Source organism: Lissotriton helveticus, chromosome 3_1 (genome assembly GCF_964261635.1).
Source record: "Lissotriton helveticus chromosome 3_1, aLisHel1.1, whole genome shotgun sequence".
NCBI classification, from domain to species: Eukaryota; Metazoa; Chordata; class Amphibia; order Caudata; family Salamandridae; genus Lissotriton; species Lissotriton helveticus.
In genome coordinates, this window is record NC_136061.1 from 1,274,661,631 (window position 1) to 1,274,677,995 (window position 16,365).

The window sequence follows — 16,365 nt, forward strand, 5'->3', positions numbered from 1 at the left end:
TTCTTTTCCTTCTTAAAATGGGCTGTGATTCCTGATTTGCGAGTTGTGCAGCTCCACCGTGGGAACAACAAGAGCCTGCCTGTGAGGCTCAAATGGACACAGAGAGAAGACTCCCCTCTGGCTGGTTGTACAGCAGCTTCAATTTCCCAAGGACTTCTTTTTGTTAGTAATGCGACTTTGCCCTCCTCCTAAAAATATATTGATTGACACTCTAGCCCTTATAAAAGGAATACTGGAAAATTCTATTGAAATGTTCTTTACATACAATTGGACTAAATGGTTCTAGGATTTGCTTTTTGCTTAGGGCTAGAAAAATTGATAATTCTGTTTGTGATGATAGTCATTAATCTCTCCTGCTATCTGTATGACCCAATGCTTTGTTCCCTTTGTACTCCTGCTTATACCTTATATATACCCGCTTAATGAAATGTTTAGAATAAAAATGCCCACCTAGCAATGGATTAGGATATTGATAAATTTATGAGAATAAATGTGCAAAATATTTTCTATGTTCTTATTAGATCATAGGAATGTCTTTAGCTCATGCTTAATGGACCATCTGTTAAAGATTGCAGGAATCTGTTAGCATGAGCTGAAAGCCAGTTTGTACTTGGCAGCCATTTTAGTTGGCCATGTGCTTGCCATGTGCTTTCTCCCTCTTCCAGAGCCTTGCACATGCTCAGAAAGGCCTAGCTAGTAGAATGCACCTGCTCCTAGTGTAGAACTGTCAGGCTATTCTTGCTGATGTGAGGAGAAATGTCTCTCCTCCCACTTTGTTGAGCAAGCACATTTTGAATAGCCATATTAGTCAGTAAGTATTCTTGTATGTGCCAGGACCTCCCCTTGGTTTTATGATGACTATGTAACCTATAAGATGCAATACCAATCGATTAACATCGATCTTTGGGGGCCTGTGTTAGCACGAGTACTTTGGGCTTGCTGCGCAGAAGGGTTGTTGCCTACGTGGGGCGAGTCTATTATTGTACCAATCTTTAAAAAAGGAGACTGCCTCAGCCCAGCATGTTACAGACCCATTGCTTTGCTTTATTCTCTCGTTAATGGTGATAGGGCAAATTATTTTAAAAAGACTACAGGACTGGGCAGATTCACAAAATATTTAGTCTGATTTGCAATATGGCTTCTGCACGGGGATTGGGACAATAGAACAGAGCCTCAATCTAAATATGCTAATCGGAAAGTATGTTGATATTAAAATGGGAAATTTAAGCTTAGCATCTGTCAACTGATCATCAGCTTTTGATTGTGTTATACACGCTAAGCTCTGCCAAAAAAATGAAAGAAATGGGGGTGGAGGCACAAGTTATCAGGGTATTGAGGGATTTATACTCAGGATGCAAATCCAGGGTCAGATTCGGTAAAAGGGGAGAATGCACTAAAGCATTTAGCATGGAGAGAGGGGTGAGACAGGGTTGTGTTATGGGCCCCTTACTGTTTTCATTATATATTAACAGTGTAGGACATCTATTAAAGATCTACCACAAATTGGAACGTGCCCTGTCTTGGCCCTCCTCTACGCAGACGATGCCGTCCTTATGGCTCGTACACCCCTAGCTCTTCAGGCCCTGCTGTCGAATTTCGCAGAATATATGAAGGGCCTTGGACTCCTAATTAATCTAGGGAAAACATTCATCATGAAATGTGGTAGGACAAGCAAAAAGTGTAGAGACTTAAGAATAGATGATACTACCATTGGCTTTACCAGCACCTTCAGTTACTTGGGGATTTTATTTGATAGAGATGGCCTCTGGAACAAATCCATCGCTAATAGGAAACTACAATTTAGTAAATCCTGCATGGCCCTTGGGAACTTTATGAAACGTTTGGGTACAAATCCCCCTGAGGTGATGATGAAAATGTATAAAGCCAAATGCCTCAGTATAGCTACGTATGGGACAGGACTGTGGGGCACAGAAACTGTGCAGACATTCAAACGGTGGAAAATGAGTTTTTTAGATACCTACTTGCTATCCCTAAAAGCATATCAGTTTATGTTTGCCATGCCAAATTGGGGCACAACATGTCAGTGATGTAATTAAATTACAACCGATTCTCCTTTGGCACAAGATTTGGACATCGGAATACACAGTGCTTAATCGAGCAAATACTGAGGAATGTCTTAAACTAAGTTTACACTTAAGAATCTCATGGTTAGCCTTTGTTCAACATTTCATTAGCGACATGGGCTACCCTGGGTACTTCAAAAGACCGGAAACATTACATACAATTAGCAGCAAGGCCCTGAAAGAGAATGGTATGAGGCTCTTAGACGATGTTCGATGGCTACTTGAAGCCCCCAAACCAAGTGTATTAAAGAATCAATAATTTAACTATTTTTAACATGCAACCATATCTTATATCAGTATTGAACTGCTGGCATAGATTTGTTTTGACCCGTCTACAACCAGATATATTTCATTGACTAGTCAGCTTCCCAAATATGAATGACTGGTCAGTAAATTTGATTAATTGTCCGTGTGACAACATGATGCCACAGGGCACTATCCATGGGGTCCTCTTATGTAAGTTTTATAGCCACCTACTGAAAAGATATATTTAATCGACAATCAAACCTCACTGTTTTACCCAATTTCGCCAGGCATACTTATATTTGCAATCATTGCCCACCTTAGAAATATGCTGTAGAATGTCGTCATTTCTATTGTCAGCACTTTATATCAGAAAGAGTATGGTATTAACCGTATGACTGGACTATACCACGCATTGAAACACTTTTATATTTTTAGGAAACCTGATATAAGTAACTAATGGAAATAAGGTCCCGACCAAGATTGTGCAATATACTCTTTTTTATATATATTTAATTTGAGTAGAATTGTGCAATATTTTGTATCCTTCTATTTTAACTAGATCAGATTAGTGCACATGCTGTCTGTACTAACTGGAGGGCATGAGGGACCAGGCCCTATAACATTATCGTTCCACTGTCTACTTCCACGTTCAACCATACGTTTCAGCATAGACACATGGTATGAGAGATAACTCTTTTGTGCTGTTCCTTTATTTTCTCCAGTATTTGACGATTTGGGCACTTCTATTAACATGTATGCAGTTTATGATTGCAAAACACACAAGATGATGGACGGAATGTTGCACAATGTTAAAAAATTCACCCCCAGTCACAGATCTGGGTTTAATCCATCGTTATTTTGCTCACCAAGCCACCCCAGTTCAGACATGGCCATATGCAAATCAGTCTTGACCCTGTTCCTCATGGGAACAGTCCAGCCCGAACTGCCAAGCCATGTCTTCCCTGGACAGGAATCAAGCATCCTAGGACCGGTTTCTGGCTATCAGCCATCTTCAGCCAGGATAGCTTGACTCCAGTGGCTTAGTGAGCATGGGACCCACGTCTGGGCATACCCTTCCCACATAGGGTGAACAGCAAAACACACAAGATGAGGGACAGAATGTTGCACAATGGCAAAACATTCACCACCAGTCACAGATATGGGTTTAATCCATTGTTATTTTGCTCACCAAGCCATTTCTGAACTGGGGTGCTGTGGTGAGCAATAAAACGAAGGATTTAGGCTCAGATCTCTGTACTGGGGTGAATGTATGACATTTTTCAGCATTCTGTCCATCAACTGTTATTTTTGCATTTGTCACCCCGAGTATATATATATATGTATATGGCTGATTTGCATTTGGCCATGTCTGAACTGGGGTGGTGTGGTGAGCAAAAAAACGATGGATTTAGGCCCAGATCTCTGTACTGGGGTGAATGTATGACATTGTTCTGCATTCTGTCCACCAACTGTTGTTTTTGCATTTGTCAACCCGAGTGGAACGGGTATGCTCAGACTTGAGTCCCGTGCTCGCCACACCACTGAGTCAATCTATCCCGGCTGATTACGGCTGATAGCCAGAAACCGGTCCTAGGATGCTTGATTCCGATCCAGGGAAGACATGGCTTGGCAGTTCGGGCTGGACTGTTCCCATGAGGCACAGGGTCAAGGCTGATTTCCATATGGCCATGTCTGAACTGGGGTGGTGAGGTGAGCAAAAAAACGTTGGATGTAGGCCCAGATCTCTGGACTGGGGTGAATGTATGACATTGTTCTGCATTCTGTCCATGAACTGTTTTTTTTTTTTTTTTTATTTATTTAGAAAGTTTTATATAGCGCGAATGTGACCCTTGGGTATCAGAGCGCTTCACAGATACATATACATGAGGTAGATTAGCAATACAATTCACGTAGCATTACCATATAGGGAATGAGGTAGATAGTTATAGTTCCATATAGTAGGAGTAACATACTGCTACAGTTCACATAGCATTACCATATAGGATTGAGGTAGGTAATTATAACTCTAAATAGTAAGCGTATCACATTGATAAGAGGTAGATTCGGCATATGTCAAACACGAGATATATTTTGACTATGTACATTGGTTTGTTACAATTAGGCTAGTATTAACCAGAAATATATTCTGACTATGTACACTAGTTCGTTAAAAAAAAATTTAGTACTAACACCGGGATTACACAGTGCTATATTTTTCAACCTGCGTCTATCCCCCAAGTTGTCATAAATGTTATAAATGTTATTCAATATCCTACTATATTGAATTCCTGTATAAACCGTTCTGACTTGGCTTTGTTTGTGCAATCTTCTTCTAGTTCTAAGCGAGTGTAGCGCCTCTAGGTTGTTTCCGCTTACTGGACATTGTTTCTTGTTTCCATTCGATGATCCGTTTTGGCATCTTTCAGTTGCGGTGGCGGTGAAGTCCGTACTTGACTAAGTAAGGAACTTACTCATTAGGAAGATCTTAGCTTCCTTTTTGAATGAAGATATGTTAGTAATTTTCCTGATATTCGGAGGGAGTGAGTTCCAGACTCTGGGGGCTGCCCCAGAGAACGCTCTGACGTATGTTTTCTTCTTCCTGAAGATGGGGGGCCTCAGCAGCAGCTCCTTGGCACTTCTGGCAGGTCTGCAACCTCCAGAGATCTCAACCTTCTGGGCCAGTTAACTCGGTGTTTTGTAATGGAGTGCTTTGTGGGTGATACATGCCATTTTAAATTGGATTCTGGCTTCATATGGTAGCCAGTTTAACGCTTTTAGGTGTGGTGAAATATGGTCGAATTTCCTCGAACCGGTAATGAGCCTTGCAGCTGCATTGAGGCATGCTTTTAGTGGTGCCGTGGACATTTTTGGTAGACCTGCTAAGGTTGTACATCCGTATTCAATCCTTGAGATAACTAAAGATTGTATTGCCAGTTTGAGATCTGCAGACGAGATGAAGGGTTTCACTTTCCTTAAGTAGTTCAGATGAAAGCGTGCATTTTTTGCCATTAATTTGATGTGTGCTTTCATGTCTAGATTCTTATCCAATGTGACTCCTAATGATTTGGCTGAGTCCACTAGCGTAGGGGTGCAGTTTAGTGCTGAGATCATTTTGGTCCATTCTATCGCCTCTGTATTGTTCTTTGGCGGTGTAATTAATAGGAATTCAGTTTTTTGTGCATTCAGCTTCAGGTGATTACTGGTTAACCAATAAATTGTCTTTTTTAAAGCCTCATTGATTAACTTGATGTCCTCTAGAGATGCTACTTTGATGTAAATCTGCGTGTCGTCCGCGTACATGTGGTAGGATATGTTTGCGTCTCGGAGGATTTCTGTCAAAGGTTCAACGTATGGGTTAAAGAGTGAAGGAGATAGTGTAGATCCTTGAGGGACCCCGATCGAGTTTGGACAAGAGAGGGATAATGACTGGTTGACCAAGAAAAAACTGTTGTTTTTGCATTTGTCACCCCAAGTGGGACGGGTTTGTTCAGACGTGAGTCCCGTGCTCGCCACACCACTGGAGTCAAGCTATCCTGGCTGATGACGGCTGAGAGCCAGAAACCGGTCCTAGGATGCTTGATTCAGATCCAAGGAAGACATGGCTTGGCAGTTTGGGCTGGACTGTCCCCATGAGGCACAGGGTCAAGGCTGATTTGCATATGGCCATGTCTGAACTGGGGTGGTGAGCAAAAAAACAATAGATTTAGGCCCAGATCTCTGTACTGGGGTGAATGTATGACATTGTTCTGCATTCTGTCCATCAACTGTTGTTTTTGCATTTGCACTTTATAATCGGGCATTTTCTTTTCCAATATATATGCACTTTACATACTGTTGTGGGAACGTTTGCCACAGAATTAATCTAATCCCTTCACAGTGGGCGAACGTTTACAACTAAGTAGGATGTGCTTATAAATATAATACCAGCCGACAATTGGTCATTTTAAGCTCCAATAATGTGTGTGTGTATTTTAACCATTTATTATTGATCTTTATGTTGGGAAAAGTACTGTATAGTGATTTTTGATCTGTGTGATGCTTTTGTGGATGTATTTTATACTTCCGAATACAGACTTTCTATCTGAACCTCAACATCCCAGGTGCCCTGCTTAGTCACCTCAAGACCTTGGCACCATTCCAAGAAACACCTAACTCAATTCGATACTTGGGCCTCAGCATCAGGGCCGGACTGGGAACAGCAACCTGCCCTGGCAGATTGCTGCTCGACCGGCCCTGGGAGCAGGGGGTTGGGTGCTAGCAAGAAGCATTGCTCCATCTTTTGTTACAGGGGGCTGATATAGCCCCCAGTGACAAAACGGGCCTCTACCCCTTCGGCTTACTGGGGAAATGCCCAGTGCCCGCTGCGGACAGTCCTGACCTGCTCACCACTAAACCCCACTTTGAGGACTGGACTTAATCCAACTTTTCGGATCTACAACACACTCTCCAGAAGGACCTCATAAAACAAAAACCCCTCTACATTCCTGGTTAGGCCCTATAAGCGTTATCAAAATGAACGCGCTTTCCCGGGTACTCTACCTGTTTCAGTCCCTGCCAACCTTGATACCTGAGACTGGAATCCACACGCTCCAAAGCAAATTACACGACATTATCTGGGGTGGGGAGGAGTGAAACCATGCATGTTCGACAAGCTGTTACTGCTCCCGTCTGCTAAGGGAGGAATGACCTGCTCTAACGTGATCAAATATTATTGGGTGGCAAAACTCCAATTTATTTCGGAATAGGCAGCTAAGAATCTGAACAAAACATGGCTACTCATGGAAGGCACGGTGGCGAGTCGGTCGATATGTGATCTGGCATGGCTGCAGAAACAGCATCCTCACAACAGTGCATACATAGCCAGGCCCCCCAGACCATCCTCGAGAATTGGGATCTTGTGGACACTAAGAAGGGACTCACAATCTTTTCCTTACCTAACACCCCCCAACTCCGCGAACCTAGATTTCTCACATCCCCTTGACTACAGAGCCATTGGGACCTGGGTGGAGGGGTATTGAAGAATGCTTCACGACCTATTTCCGGTCCCCTTATCAAATCCTTTGAGCAGTAGAATCACGACTATCAGATCCCGGGGACCACCCACCTGCCAATACTGTCAATTGAGGTACTGGGCCTCGTATCCCCCAAACATCCAGGTAGCAATGCACAGTCACTGCCTTAAAGAGGTTGGTCTGGTCTTTCAATGGCCCCAAGGGACTCACTTCGCGCACCTGACCTACACCGCAATACAGGTCTCTAAACCCTGCACCGCACATGTATTCCAGTCCTGCTAGGAGAAGAACCTACTCTACACATTTACAGACAAACAATAGTATGGACTCTGGAGAGAAATCCCCAAAACCCACAAAAGCATCCTGCACAGAGAATTGGCCCTGAAAATAATGTTCAATTAGTACCTGACCCTCTACAGGTTATCCCTTATGTATCCCGACACCCCTAAGAGATGCTGGCAGTGCCACAAGGATACAGTCACTTTCTTACACGTCTGGTGGTCCTGCTCTAAAGGTCCAGACATACTGGAAGGATACCCTTGGACATATTAAGGGGGTCTTGGAATACCCCATTACACCAGACCCTGTTACCCTGATCATGAAACCTACAACCCTAGAGGGCATAAACACAGACGGACAGCGCACATGTGCCATATGACTGGGGTGACCAAACAGCTCCTTGCACTGTATTAGAAATGGAAGGAACCCCCCCACTTGCTTCATGGTTTCAAAAACTCTACAGATTCTGGCAATGGAACACTTATCTAACAAGCTCACTTACCCAGAGAAGAGATTATTCTGCCGATGGCGCCCACTGCTCACTTCTATCTCTTGCCCCACCTGCCAGCAGCCAAAACAATGGAAAATAAAATGATAATAAACCCTTGTTTATTATCATTTTATTTTTGCACTGGAGCTGGGGCTTGGGGCGGGGCGAGGGGATGACAGGCTTGTGGAGGAGTGTTTTGCATTGCTATTCAGTGCGCATGATGGTTTAGCCGACCGTCTCAGGCCGGCCAAACCGTCATGCCCACTGAAGCTCTATCCAACCCGAGCTGCGGTGCCGGGTTGGAGAGAGAAGGCACAGGCTCCCAGTCTATTTGGGAGCACAAATCATCAGACTCAGGCCAATCCTGATGCTGCTTTTATCTGCATGAAAGCAGTGTCAGGGTTGGTAGCAGTGGACTCTGGCAGGCTGTGCCTGCAGTGGAGAGGGGCGTGGTACGGCAGGTAAGTGTTTTTAAAATGTGTTTGATGTGTTTCTGTCAGCTGTCCATCCCCAGTCTTCCCCTCGCACCCCCTGCCTCTCCACTCTATCCGCACACCGGCCGCTACTGCCACCTAGACGCTGCCCACCTTAGAGACCGACTCCACAGCCGCATCAACACATTGGTAAAGCTATGGTGTAATATGACCTTGTATGCTGCACATTTCTGTTGTACTTGATAAACCAATAAAGATATTCCTGTAAAAAACAGATGGCACAACATGTCTCGATTAACCAAAATAAACTGGGGTGACCCATCATAAAACTACTTCCTTTGCACATTTTAACCAAGGGATTTTATACCAATAGCCAAGAAAAAGGCAGTCTTCATTTCCCGGTTCAGTTTAGCTGCTGGGTTACTCTAATCAGAGATCCAAAGAAAAATCTATGCAATTTGTTTGAGCTCTTCAACCTACTCAATTCCCACTTGTCTTATAAAATAGCTAAAGGAGTAGATTGTAGCAAGTTTAACAAACTCTTTAACATGCAAATTCTCAGCTCTCAGAAGGCAGGTTACATTGGAAAAGTGACCGATTTGTGCTCCATATGTCATGGAAAGAATACATCTCATGCTGTAAAGCGTTAACATCTGTGCCAAAGGTCTATGACCTAATCTATCTACAAAACTGAAGACAGCACCCTAAGTCTGCTTGGCACAAATGTGTCTATTATTCAAGAAGTTTGCGCACCTCAGCTTACAATAAAAGAGCAATACACAATGAAATTGAAAAGCCTTCACCTCACTAACCAAAGTGTTACCCATAGACAAATTTCTAGGTTTTAAATTTTTAGGATGACGTGAGATTACATGAGCTTTGTTAAATTAGTCACGAGGTCAATCTCCTTCCTATACACCACATCCTTTGAAATCATCTCTCGAAGGTCTTATGACGTTCTAAACTGAAGGAAGCCATTTTCTGCATACAAGAGCACTTTAATAAGTTTCTTACAAATTCTGGATTTATCGCTATTAGTTCTATCCAAAGCTCTCCCATGACGATTAAAGTAAAGTGCGAACAGTAGGTGAGCACCTAAAGAAGCATATTGTGCAATTAGCAAATACAATTTAAGCTCTATGGTGCCTAATCCCTGGCTGAAACTGTATTGAGTTTCAACAAAATTATCATTATTTTCTCCCCATCACTGCAGGCACATCAGAAGTACTCTTTAAAAGTCTTATAGATTAATGTATCAGCAATATTAGGCTGTGATACTTATACTCGTCCCTGCTACCCATGTTAAAGAGTGAAACAATAATAGCTGTGTGCCAAGAATCTATAATTGAAAACTATGAAGCATTATTACATAGTCTAGTCAAAGGGAGGACCCAGATATTGAAAATGAATCAAAAAATATCCATCAAGACCCACACCAGGTCTAAGGGTCTTCTTACTGGCGCTAGCCATTAATTCTGCAATAACCTACTCTACTGAGAACATTAAAGAAAATCCTTAGAGGAAAAGGTCGAAAAACTTAGACAAGTGATATTAGAGTCAAAAAGAGAAGTAAATAGTTGTCGCTAAGTTTCAGCGGAGATGTTAGCTTTCAATACCCTGATAGCATCCGGGGCAATTGGTAAGTTTTTTGTACAATCTTCCAGAAGTCTTGGGAGTTTTTGTAGACAGAAGCTTCAATTTTTAATTTAATTCTCTTCTCCGATTCATAAGGCAGGCTTTAAAGGTCTTCCTACAATTTAGCACTACATCCCAAATTCTAGCTGAATGTTGAGGGCAATAGGAAACGCTTTAACGGTCTCTCCATATATTACCTACATTTGAAAAAGGTTTAAGAGGCTGAGCCCTCAGAGAAGAGGAAATGCATCCAGTGAGTGCTTTCAAGGATTCTAAAGTGGCTGAAAAATCTGCATCCTCATTCAAACAGCTGGCTTTTAGATAACGAAGTAAGGATCAACCTTTTGGTAATTCAGAAAATGGTCGATCTTGTCCCGTTTTAGGCAAAAACCCTGATGGGTGACCTTTTGTCTTCATGGGAAAACTAGCTTAAAAAACTCAAAGGGAAGAGGGGACTGAAAGCTAACATCGGATGATTGTGGTCACTCAAACTAAAATGATTTACCTTGCAGTGATCTATCCTTCACTTGAAATCAGTTCAGCTAAAAAGATAATCTGTTATTCTTTGGCATCTTTACCATTGTAACAGGGAAACAACTCCTATATGTACGTACAACAACAACAAAAGTGGGTATTGGCCAAATTAAACATAGCAATTATATCTATCAAAGTGGCCCCTTGTTGATCTGTAAACTCTTTTTTATGGTGGTGTCAATGGAGAAGAAGTGTTCATATTTGTAAAAATTGCAAATATGGAAGCACTACCCTCCCAGGCCTTCGTAGATCCACAACAGCCCTGTTAAGGGCATCCCTTAACCTTTCTGCAAGACAGTCTAAAAAAAAGGGACAACCACATCGCCACTGACTTTGAGCCCTTAACTGGCTCCATTATGAATCAAGAATTCAACTTAAAATTGCATTTATGATGCACAAAGCTCTGCACTTCAACACCCCAAGTTATCTCACCAATAAGCTGAAACTGTCTGGAGGCTCAAGATCCTCTAGAAGTAATAGCACCCTACTGCTAAAGCCACAGCGTTTTGTGAGGAAGAAAATCTACAATAGAGCTTTCTCTGGCACCGACTCCAGAATCTGGAACTCTCTACCCCCTGAAATAAGATTGATCCCCTCCACTACCTCATTAAGAAAAAAGTCAAACTTTTATTTATGAACACATTTCTTGAATAGATCATCAGACTTCTGTTTCATTAGCTTATTGTTATCTTAACTCATATGTACCTTTACTATGCTTATTGATTTGTATGTCTTTGCCTCATTTACTTGTAAAGCGCTCTCATACCCACATGGGTCAAGTTCACGCTATATAAATGTTTTCAAATTAAAATAAATAAATAAATAAAGTAACGTAAGGCAAAATTACACTGACTCCCTGGTTTTGTATTAAAATCATCTGCAAATAAAGTCTTCGTTCTAATACCAGGAAAGAGATGGTGATTAAGGTGTTGCTCAGGAAGTATGATAAATGTATAAAGGTATAAAGTGAGGAAATTATGGTCATCAAATGAACTATTATAAAAGTTAATGATCAAGGGCCATGTCCCTTTGATAGGTTGAGCGTACCAACAGTGCAAGCTGCCTGGTTGCAAAACACATATTGTGGGCTTACCAAGAACATACAGGAGCTTGCAGCCTGCCTAATGCTTAACATTGGTTGGTTTTACTGTCCCGCGTATATGCTTGTTTTGTATTTGATCGTGTTCCTAGTTTCAACTTGTCCATCATGTGTATGCTTGTCTTTCCCGCGCAGCAACGCCTCTTAACCAGCTCTTTGAATGGCTTGCTGCCATGCTTCCTTTGCTCTTTTTCAGGGGAATACTTTTTCTTTCTGTTCTAGCACTCCATGAGAATCCATGTGTTTCCAGCTGTCTCCCTTGTATGCTTATCGTAACCATCCCACATCCTGCTGCTCTCTCTCGTCTCCTCCCCACCACTGCTGCTCTTCGCTTCACCAACCTCCTCCCGCTGCTCCACCCACAAGCTTTCTCTTCTTCATGGTTGTCAGTTCCAGCAGCTGCAGTTTTCTGCCAGGCTGGGGGACCTGACAATTAGCATTAAACAACAAAGAAGAACCCGAGACAATGAAAGGACAGCCAACATCTCACATTGCAATCAGTTCTCGGGTCTCTTTGTTGTACTTTGTCAGCTGTTTGAGGAGCCTGCTACGAAATCATCAAGCAAGGGAGTCTTGTTAGTTAATCAGTGTTTTGAACCAAAATGACGATGCAATTTATTTAATAGGTTTTGGTTATCGTGGGAATAATAAAAAAACGGTGGTAACAAAGTAATGTCCATTTTCTATAAAAGAGAGCAATATGCCAGGTCACACTGGGGAACATGCATCAAAGGAAATTGCATTCGCAAATGGTGCGAATCGCAAAATTCGGCCGTTTGCGAATGCAATTCCCATTTTTGATATGCATTATCTTTTTTGTAATTTTCGCAATTTAAGAAATTGCAAAATTGCGATTTCTTAAATTGCGATTGCATTTAAGGAATCTCAAATTGAGATTCCTCAAATGCAATGCATCAAACATTTAAAATTTGCGAATTCCCAAATAAGAGGAGCAAATTACCATGAAGTTGACCTTCATGGTAATTTGCGAAAACTTTGAAAAATGCACTAAAGTGCATTTTTCAAAGTTCCATTTTACACACACACATGCCCTTGGGGCATGTGAGTGTGCAAAATGTACTTCTAAGCAGATTTCAGGGGTGCAACAGGGTGTCCTTTGGACACCCCTGCACCCTTGAAATTGCATTCTTAATTTGCGAATTTCTAATGGTGAATTGCAAATTAAGAATGTCTTTCCATTCATTCCTATGGGCCTCTAGGCCCATAGGAATGGATGGGGAGGTATTCCTTAATTGCGATTCTCAATTAGAGAATCGCAATTAAGGAATTTTAAGAAATCGCAATTTTTTCTGCAATTTCATAATACATTGCAGTTTGCAATTCCTTAATTGCGATTCCTTATTTTTCGCAACTAGGGAATCGCAAAATGCAATATTGATGCATGTGCCAGACTGACATTATAAATTATACTCACAAGACTTCCCTTGGGGCAGACACGCAATAAATGCTTCATCTAAAATTCGATAAAAGCAGTAACTGAAAACAGCGCTTTGCTTCAGGAAACACCGACATGTTATTTCATACATTTAGTATCTGTGGATCCCAAAACATAATATACACATGAAAACTATATTGTTAGCAAAGGAAAGCATTACACCTCCTGAAAGGAAGCTTTAGAAGCAATCAGTAAGAAATTGTAATTTTTAGCCATGACAAGTCCAAATGTAAAATAATTCTAAAGCTCTTCACAGCATTTATATCTTCTTGAAAACTACTAGCATCTCCTAAAAGCAGACGGGCTAGCTCAGTCGGGTAATAGGTCACCCCTGAAAAGATTATACTGGGCCAGTCACAAGTTCCAATCCCAGCAAAGCCTCTTCTGATCTCTGATCTCTATAAAGTGAGTGTTATTGAAGTCTAAAATTATTACATACATGGCAGAGTAAAACAAATAATGACTACTATGTAAGTGTAAGGGGTCCACCACGTTTATTTTGCCCAATTTTTTTTATCATTGTTACAATTTGGTTGAAGTGATGATATGAAGACGGCAACAGTGCTGCATGCTGTAAGTTTCCATTTTCCATCTATCATTGTTTACAATATTTTGTTGCTACTATTCTAGTTCTCTGCTTCTAATTTTAGTAACCATGCTAAGCATCACGATACACATTTCTTTCAAGTTTAAATTACAACATGCCCTCATCTGGTTGTGCTAAAAGTTTTTTATTTTTTGCAAGAGCCGTAACTCTTGCAAAAATGACAGACCGCTACAGCAGCTATGGAACTCGGTTAATATCCCAGATATTATATACAGATTTATGTTCACCAATACAAATCCTTTCTATGTCGGGCCTACCAGACAGGGCAAGCTGACTGAATGTGAAAGGCCTATTGTGTACTTTCAGGGGGCTGAGAGCCCGCCCATTTTTAGGTCTCGGCATCGAGACCTATTGTCGCCGAGTTCGCTCTCAAGGGAGACAGAGGGGTGCACGAGCCTACCAGGGTCTGTGGACGCGTTTACGCTATAAACGGTGCGCGCACACACAGCGTACTTAGGCCGGCCGAAGGCACACACATGTGCATACACACATACACACACACACGCACACATGAACGCGCACACACACACGCACGCACGCACACACACACATACAGAGACCCCCCCCCCTCCACTCACCGCATTGGCACCACTCCGGACTGCTGCAGGCTCCGTGGTGGCTCTCCCTCATGCATTGGAGCCACGGGCTTCAGAATACGGAAGTCCCACCCCACAACGGCATGACATTCCCGAACTTCCGGTACATCTCATCGCAGCTTGTTTGTGTTTCCTCTTTCTATCCAATGGCGGTGTTCCAGTGGTAGTGACGTCGCTGTAAACATCCAGCGCTGGTGAAAGGCTTGTGCTGTCGCTGTGAGGTGGTCAGCAGGCGAGACCTCCTCGTTGAGCTCTGTGGGGCCATGGCACCCATGGCTGGGGTTATCCGACGGCTGGATGAGACAGTTGTGAACCGCATCGACGGCTGGATGAGACAGTTGTGAACCGCATCGCCGCTGGAGAAGTGATCCAGAGACCAGCCAATGCCATTAAGGAGATGCTGGAGAACTGGTGCGAGAAAGCGGGGAGTTGTGGTTCAAAGCAATCCTTGGCGGGGCTGTATAAATCCAAGTCAGCACACGTGCTGCATGTGGGTGGGGGTTGATTTTTTTATGTGTTCCTGTCAGAATATGGAAACATGATCATTGAGGCTGGATTTTGCTACGTGCGCGTGTGCGTCCTATATCGTATCTTGCTAATGCTGTGTGTACGTGGAAAGTTGGATACTTATCTTGGCCCCTGGAGGTGGGGAACTGTAGGTCTTGTGGAAATTGTTAATCGTTTTATACGTCGTGTAGTTAAATGAGATGTTCTAAATGATGGCCGCGATGAAGCTAAAGTTGTTTTCTCTCGAAGCAAGCACCTACTATTAAAATATGGGAATGAGAAATGCTGATGAAAACTACCTATTGACTTAATGTGCTATCTACTGCCATCTCCTGCGGGAGGGACACGAATGTTGCAATTAATGGCGTGAGCTGCTAGGGAAGGGCATCTGCCATCTCCACAAGCCCATATGTTTACGGAACGCTGCAGCCAGAGATGAAAAGCAGCTTACCGATGACGTGGTGGTTCATCGGGTGCGAAGTTTAGCATCTCACTTGGGCTCCCTGTGGGAGCCGTGATCAACTGTGCAGATAACACAGGGGCGAAGATCCTGTACATCATCTCTGTTAAAGGAATAAAGGGTCGCCTGAACAGATTGCCAGCTGCTGGTGATGGTGACATGGTGATGGCCACAGTGAAGAAAGGAAAACCAGAACTCAGAAAAAAGGTGCATCCGGCGGTGGTGATACGGCAGCGGAAATCATATCTGAGGAAAGATGGCATATTCCTATATTTTGAAGACAATGCAGGGGTGATAGTAAATAACAAAGGAGGAATGAAAGGTTCTGCAATCACGGGCCCTGTTGCAAAGGAATGTGCGGATCTTTGGCCGAGGATAGCCTCCAACGCTGGCAGCATTGCATAAACTTTGCCTTCCTGCTTGTAAAAATAAAAAGTGGTTCCACCAACTCCTTAGCATTGGTGTTTTTTGTTTTTTTTACAATGCTAATTGAGTACTGACCAAACAGGGACATCTCTCTGATAGCATCTGACATTGTCACGCCCATTGGATTACTTCTCAGCTGTATCATTAAATGAAGGCCCCAAGGATGGATGAATGAAATGTAAAAAAGCACACGGCTACCCGAAGGAGAAATTTCTTTAAAGTTTTGATTGTTGTGCTCCTGTTCATTACTATACATAAAATCAACTTGCCCAAGATGTACCCTACAAGGATGTTGTAAGCAGGCTTCCCTCTAATTGTTTTTCTAGTGGTTTTCTCAGCTTTGTGCAGAATCTGACTGGCAGGCAGGAGTATGGGACCTATTCACAAACGTACATTTTATTGTGAATTTAACTTTACAACCAAATATCCTATACCAACCAGCCAGGAATTCACAAAGATTTTTGATGGGCATACGCCTTGTGATGGTTATGGAGCTCTGT

General features: G+C 42.5%; 1 pseudogene; it reads left to right on the forward strand.

Moving 5' to 3' along the window:
- The window catches only part of LOC144824241 (large ribosomal subunit protein uL14 pseudogene), a 43,520-nt pseudogene extending 27,633 nt beyond the window's left edge, over window positions 1-15,887 (forward strand).
- The last annotated feature ends 478 nt before the right edge of the window (window positions 15,888-16,365 follow it).